The following is a 7,523-nucleotide window of genomic DNA, read 5'->3' as shown; positions in this document are numbered from 1 at the left end:
CAATTGTCTGGTCACTTCCCTGCAGCCTCAGCACCCTCTTTACCCTTGCCTCATGGTCTCAGTCTGCAAATCCCAGCAACCAGCCAGGAGCTCCCTTTAGTTCCCCCAGTCCCTGCTAGCAGCACTGCTCTGTCCAGGGTGCTAGCTTCTTTCTGCCTGCCAGGCACCCAGTTCTCCCTCCTTAAGCTGTAGGAAGTCACTGACCATGCTGTGCCCTGCAGCTCTTCTTATATGGGCCTGCCAGGCCCCAATTGGTTGTTCCTTGTAGCCCCTCTTCTATTGGTTGCTTTCTGTGCAGCCTCCCTATTAATCTCTTGGAGGCCAGTGTGGGGCGAATGCCCCATCACAACATGAAAGAGATTGTGATGGTACCTGCTTGAGGTTCTCCAATAGTACTACACGAGTTTGTACCAATGACACAATCTGGTTTAACTGAAAACAGATCAGGTAACATAGATTGGGTTTCTGGATGCATTAGCCTCACTCTATATGTAAAGCAATCTCTGAAATAGGGATGCTGTGTCAGTGGCAGGTGTGTGTATTTCTTCCTCATGTTCAGTATGATGTTGCAGGTTCCCTACTACATTTAAGGTATGCTAGAATTACATTGGCTGGCTGGTCAAAGTACAGTCTGAGTTGTGCTCTGGGCCAGATCATTGATGAGAATAATGCCAGTGCTGTTCTGTGGCTGTTCATGAAGGGCTACACTATGTCTTTGTCTTACTCACCTGAGCATGGTAATAAAAGGGAGCAAATCCCTTACCTAGACCTGGCTTGGTCTAGATCTTATATTCAGTGTGGAGCACCAGCCTCTGTTTGCTGGATACTCCTCACTGCAAACAAGTGGGCGGAAAGAGCTGAAGGGAGGAGCAGGGTCTTTGTTCCATCCTTCCAACTTGTACCTGATTAGCTTCTCTGGTCAGCAAGGAGAAAAGTAACCTGCATCCTTTTAAGGGCACCAGCAACTTCCTTCCTGCCCATCCCTGAGCAAGAGACAAACAGGGTAGGAACAGCGCAGAGCAGTTGTAGCTATAATATGGCTATTAATGCTACATTTATATCACAATGATTTGTTCAGTGAACTTCTGAATTTCAATCTGGGTTCTGCCAAACAACTCGTCACATTGCCTGACAAACCCCAAACTTGGGCTTTGAGACTCACCCCTCTCGCTGAATTTCAGAGCCCAAGAAGGAACATCTACACTGCTATTTTTAACCCTGTATCATGAACCTGAATCAGCTGACCTGGGCTCTGAGGCTCACGGTTGCAGATTTATTTATTTTTCAGTTTTAACAGTATTTCTTTGGGCTTGCAATCAGCCTGGTGTCATTGTTGAATTTCCACCATTGACCATTGTTTTGCACCACTGTACAAAGTGACTTCACTCTATTTTCAGTAATACAAAATCAATTAGCTAGGCACAAAGAACAGTATCACAACTATATATTTCCACCAAACCTACCGTAAAAGGTCAATGGTCCCAAGTTAGTGGGCCAAATCTAACTTATGCTGAGTAGCTCCAGACTCAGGAAATAGTTCTTTTGAAGTCAGTGGGACTACTCAAGCAATATGGTCCTATTCAATGTGAGTATGGGTGGCAGAATCAGGCTCTAATTTAGGATTTTCTTTAGCATCCTGTGATGGGGTGGGGGAGACTGCCATCCAGTGCAGGGTGAGTTCACCCCATCCTTCAAGCTGCCCTCAGTCTTCAAGCTGGCCGTGAGACCTAAGGGCAGGAGTCCATAGAGATGCCCTGATCCACAGGGCTTTAAGGCCTACTGGCCAGTCTATGGAATCTCCTTGCTCCACATGGCAATAGGGTCACGTGACCCACATCTGGTGGATAGCCCTTCTCTGCTGGGCAGTAAGGCCTAGTCCATATGGCCAGAGTCCATATGGGTATCCCGGGGTTTGCTGGGCAGTAAGGCCTAGTGGCCAGAGTCAATGGAGATACCCTGCATCTACAGGGCAGTAAGGGATAGCGTCCAGAGTCATTAAAGATACACTGGGTTCACCGGCAGCCAGGTCTAGCAGCCCGAGTTGATAGAGATACACCTCTGGGCTGTATGGCCTAGCAGCCAGAGTCCATAAAGTCACACTCCAGGAGGAGCTGTATGGCCTAGTAGTTGGAACCAATAGGGTCACCTTCTGGGCATGGCTGTATGACCTAGCTGCCAGCATCAATGGAGATACCCCTCCGGGCATGGCTGTATGGCCCAGTGGCCAGAGTCCATAAAGTCACACTCTGGATGGGGCTGTATGGCCTAGCAGCCAGAGCTAATAGGGTCACCTTCTGGGCACAGCTGTATGGCCTAGCAGCCAGAGCAATAAAGTCATCCTCTGGGTGGGGCTGTACGGCCTAACGGCCAGAGTCAATAAAGTTGCCCTCTGAGCAGGGCTGTATGGTCAAGCAGCCGCTTGGGGGGAGAGAGGGGGCTGGGGGGAGGTATTGGCCACACCCGAGGGGTCGGCCAGGTAGGGGGACCCGGGCCTTCCCTGCTCCACTGGGTCACAGCCCAGAGCCCTTGCAGTGGCGAGTGAGTCCACCACTGAGTCAATGGGGATTCATCCACAACACGCTGACCGGCCGCGGGACAATGGCTTGTCCTCCCCGGGCTACTTCCTACCTTGCCACTCCAGTCTGTGATCTGTGCATCTTTGGGGGTCTCTGGGTTCTTTGGCTGGTGCAATTTCCTGTAGCTTGGACTTCCCTGGGGTGTCCACAGGTAGCTGGGTGTCCGTGTGGGTCTCGGCGCCTCTGGCTTCCATGATCCGAAGCTCCAGTGGTTCCTAGGCAGGAACCAGCAAGGAGCATCCTACCTCTGCGGTGGTCAGCCCAGACTGAGCCGGGATGCTCCCTCTTATACTGCTGCTACACTTGGAGTGTACCCATTGGGGAGGTGGGGGCGTGGCTTCCTCTACTCACTGTGAGGCATTAACCCTTCTCCCTCCAGTGTGGGGTGAGTTCACCCTGTCACACACCTATTAGCCTAGTTTCTAAGCACAACTTTGCTAATGTGTAAATCTGGGCAATTCATCTGAGGGTTAATACATTTCTACATACATAACTGAATAGTCAAAGATGCCAGTTTGTAGTAAATTAAAGTGACTGGTTATATCCTCCACTGGTGTAAATCTGTGTAGCTTTGTTGAAGTCAGAGCTATGTTGATTTGCACATCTGCAAGTTTGTATGAAGTTTTCTTGTCAGTATCAGGTTTGCAACATTGCAGTTACTTAATGGAAGAAGAAAACATATTTTTGCATTGTTTACCACTTGGACAGCAGCAGTTTTGTGCCATCTAGTGGGTAATTGATAGAATATACCAGATGTATATTCAAAACAGAATACAAATGTATCACAGGGCTACTTAGCTCCTCATCACTTTGTTCCTTACAAAGTGACTGGATAGCTAATGTAAATCCTTTAAATTATTTCCCCTTTTGAAAAGTTTGGCAGTTATACCTAAATATGGACTGAGGCAGGAGGCAGAATTTTAATACACATGTGTGCACACACACACACACACACAGAGTTACTGTGGCAGATTGCAGTCCTTGGAGCACTCCTTTTTGTGGCAATGCAGGTGTGCCATCCTCAGTTCCCTTTTAGTTCCCCCCATAACTTGTTTGCATCCTGAAGTAGTTAAAGTAATAGTCCCCTTCCTGGGGTCCAATTTATTAAGTCCATATAAAAATAGCCTCCTCTGGCTCCCCAGGTCCAAACCTTCCCCCAGTTAAGAGATTCCACAGCACTCCTTTGTGGGGCTGCATGCTGCTTCCCTCCAGTGAAGAAATTCCATAATTTTCCTTCTTGGTGCTGTGCTATAGGTCAAGCCAACTTTCCTAACAAATCAGTAACCAAGTTCCAGCCCTGTTTCACAGAGCTCCTTTTCTCTCCCCTGGAGTCAGTTAACAGCTGAATGCCTTAAATGCTGGCAGAACTTAAGAGAATCCATGGATATGACCCATAAGAGTAAAAAAGTGTGGTTGATGATATGTAGACTCCCCAGCAATACAAAAAAGGTGGATATTTCAACATCTTGGCTGATCAGATTGCCCATCAAATGCTACTCAATGGGAAGGTTAAGTGGATCACTACCAAATGGTCATCACTTTGGCAAAAACCCCTTGGTACCTCAAGCAATCTCAGTCCTACAGTGCCCCTCTCCATGGAGAAATTAGACACTGGCATCAGTGCCCTAGAAACAGGCCAAGATGAAAACAGGGAAATCAACAGACCTAGATGACATTCAAAGTGAGCAGATCAAAAATTTCAGCCCCCCCATATGGAAGTAGCTCCTGAGTGTGTTCAATACCTGTCAAGATACCAAAAATTTGGCAAAAAGCCGAGATAGTGGCCCTTATGAGGAAAGGAACCATCTGACCCAAAAAACTTTTGCCCTAACTCACTCATGTGCGATATTTTAAAATTATTTGAGTGACTACTCCAGTTATTGAACCACTTCTTATCAACAAACAGCCTGGCTTTCACCTGGGTAGGTCATACACTGGACAGCTTCTGAACTTCCCAAAAACATATGAGAGATGGATATAAAAGGAGATTGATTGCAGGAGCAGTGTTTAACTCACGGCTGCCTATGATAGAGTCAATCACTGTGGGCTCCTTCATAAGGCACTCACGGTAATGTAGACCTCGGACTTCACAAAACTTTTGTTTCAGATGGAGATCTAGATAATACAGACCATACTGGAGAACAGAAGATTCTTTGTGAACTTTGGTTTCAAACAGAGCTGATGGAGATGACAGAAGAACAGCCTCCCTCAAGGTAGTGTCTTAGCACCTACATTATTCAACATCTATACAATGACCAGCCAAGCTACCCTGGCACTAGGTACTTTATTTATGCAAATGATCTGTCCATCAACACACAACACAAGCAGTTTGGCACATTAGAGAGTACTCTGGTGAATGCATTTAACATCCTAGGCAAGTACTATGTAGCCAACCAACTGCATGCAAATACAGATAAGATGCCAGTCAGTGCTCTCCGTCTCAAAAACTGAGAGGCCAAATGTGAACTCAACATCAGCTAGCTTGGGATAAAATTTACTCATTCCATAAATCCCATATAGTTTGGTGTGACTCTCAACCACACACTCTTCTTTAGAGCCTTTGTTGAGACAGCTAAAGCCAAGGTTAGGATATGAAACATTCTCAGCAAGCTGGTTACATCAAAGTGGGGTGTAGATCCAGCCACTCTGTGAGCAACAGCACTGGCTACTCCTTTGCTGAATACATCTGTGCGGTGAGGGCACAATCTCCTCACTCAAAGAAGGTAGACCATGTACTTAACACCACCTGCTGCTATCTTACAGGATGCCTTAAATATTACTTCTCCTGCTATATGCCAGGAAGTTGCTAGTAGAGTCAAGCACTCAAGGCAATGCACAGATCCGTCCGCTATGTGATATAATACAAATGCTGAGTTAGCTGAAGGCACGACGAAGTTTTCTTGTCACCTTTAAACCTCCAATATTGTCACCCAAACAGACTAGGGTTCAGCTATGGCAAACAGGAGTCGAGAATGACTCTGTAGCCTGTGCTCTCTGGCTCCCCTCAGTCAAGCACTGACACCCAGTGCCGATCAGCCCTGGACTATATGGCACTGCCTCAATCAAGTCCACGTTGGAATTGACCAGTCTAGAGACGTGATGCTCAAGTGGGACTACATCGCTGGCCTTATTGCCTGGGATTGTGGCAGAGTTCCTCAAAGCGTGAAGCATCTGGCTGCGATGCAGTTGCTTGAGCGCAATTGCTCTTCTAGTGACCTGTGGTGGAGTGCAACGATCCAGAAATCACATGGGCCTGATGTGGTGGGAAGCAGTAAGAAGACACGACCAAAAAAAAAAAAAAGAAAAAAAAACAACTAACTGCTAGATTTTATCCTGTTCAGGAGTTAGCTCCCTGCTTAACACAGAGCACCATCCTCCAGCTTGGTCTGCTGCTCTCTTAAACACCTATTCCCTTAAAGGGGCCATGTCATGGAACAGGATTGGCTGGCCCTGAGCCCTTAAAGGGACCTGATCACCCTCTTCAGTTACAACCAACTAATCATGTTTAAAGAACATTACTAAGGCTGCAAAGTCAAGCACTCAAAACATTTCAGTGGGAGTTAGATGCTGAAATACCTTGGAGGATTTGGGCCTCCGTGGCAGAGCCAGAGATATAATCTAGTTCTCCAGCGAAGCAGTCAGCTGCCATAGTCATGAGAGCAGCCCCTCTCTTTCTGCAATCCCCTGCCTCATTCACTGCACATCTTTCAACCCATGCCTCCCAGTGTGTGCAATAGGTACATGCCTTCCCACCTCTGGAACAAACAAGACAGGGGACCCACAGACAACAGCCTCCTTCACGACACAACCCTGATTCATCCTCAGAGCAGGTCCATCCACTGCACTGAATAAGCCAGGGGTCCTGTGGAAAACACAGTATGTGATTGTGTAACTGAAGACTGCATTACAATGAGTATGCACAAGGTTGTCTTCTCTGAGTCAGCCTTTTGTTCTCTCTGAATTTGAAGCAGATGGCTTCTTTCTCTGTGCTGCCTAGGCATCAGCAGAAAGAGTTGCTAAGAGTCCGGGAGAGACAGGCTCCCTAATGTCAATTCTGGTGCAGAGCCTGGAGCAGCCATTACAGGGACAGTGCTCATCCCATAGCCCTGGGTTGCAGCATGCTCACTTGCTTTGTGGGGATGGCACATGTGCAGTCAAGTCAACAATAGGAGCTGTGGAAGGTTCAAGCATGCTCACTGTGCATGGAATCTTTGGAGATTTTAGCTAATTTCCTAAGTCTCTACTGAGCCTGTGTGCACTGCTGCTTTTCAAAGGCTTATTACTTGGCCAAATTTGTATGGATTTTCACAGGCATGGCAAAAGGCACAAAGGCCAACCCCTGGCAAATTTCAAGTCCATGATCCAAAGCATCGGGGCACAAGAGCTTTTCCAAAAAAAAAAAAAAAAAAAAAAATCATCACCAGAATTTTTTTTAACACAGATAAATCATTGTATTTTTGGTAGCTTCATTCTCAGAAGTGCTGAACCATTTTGTCTGAAATATTTCCCCCCACATCAGCCTGAGGCAGGTACTCAGCGTGGGAAATTTCAGCCCCAGTGGTTAGATTTTGGCAAAGTTATAAGCAACTGGAAAAAAAAAAAAAGAGTCTTCTAATAGGAAGTGGTGGGCAACTGAAGAAGAGCTCTGGGTAGCTCGAGAGCTTGTGTCTTTCCCCAACAGAAGCTGGTCCAATAAAAGATATTCCCTCACGCAGCTTGTCACTTCAATAATACACATTCTCAGGGGAAAAAAAAGTCAGTAAGGCTGAGACTGCCGATCAGTAATTTAAGGATTAAAATAAGAAACGAGGCTGTTGTGATTTAAAAAAAAAATAAAGCAAACAAAACCTCCATCATTAGAAAGCCCAGAAATTCAAGAGTTAAGATCAAACTTAAAGAAACCCCAACCTTTGGAAGTGTAGGAATGCATAAAGGTCATCCAAGCAA

This window comes from Caretta caretta, chromosome 3 (assembly GCF_965140235.1).
Source record: "Caretta caretta isolate rCarCar2 chromosome 3, rCarCar1.hap1, whole genome shotgun sequence".
Taxonomy (NCBI): domain Eukaryota; kingdom Metazoa; phylum Chordata; order Testudines; family Cheloniidae; genus Caretta; species Caretta caretta.
The sequence above is the reverse complement of the archived record's forward strand: the minus strand, read 5'-3'. Positions refer to the sequence as shown.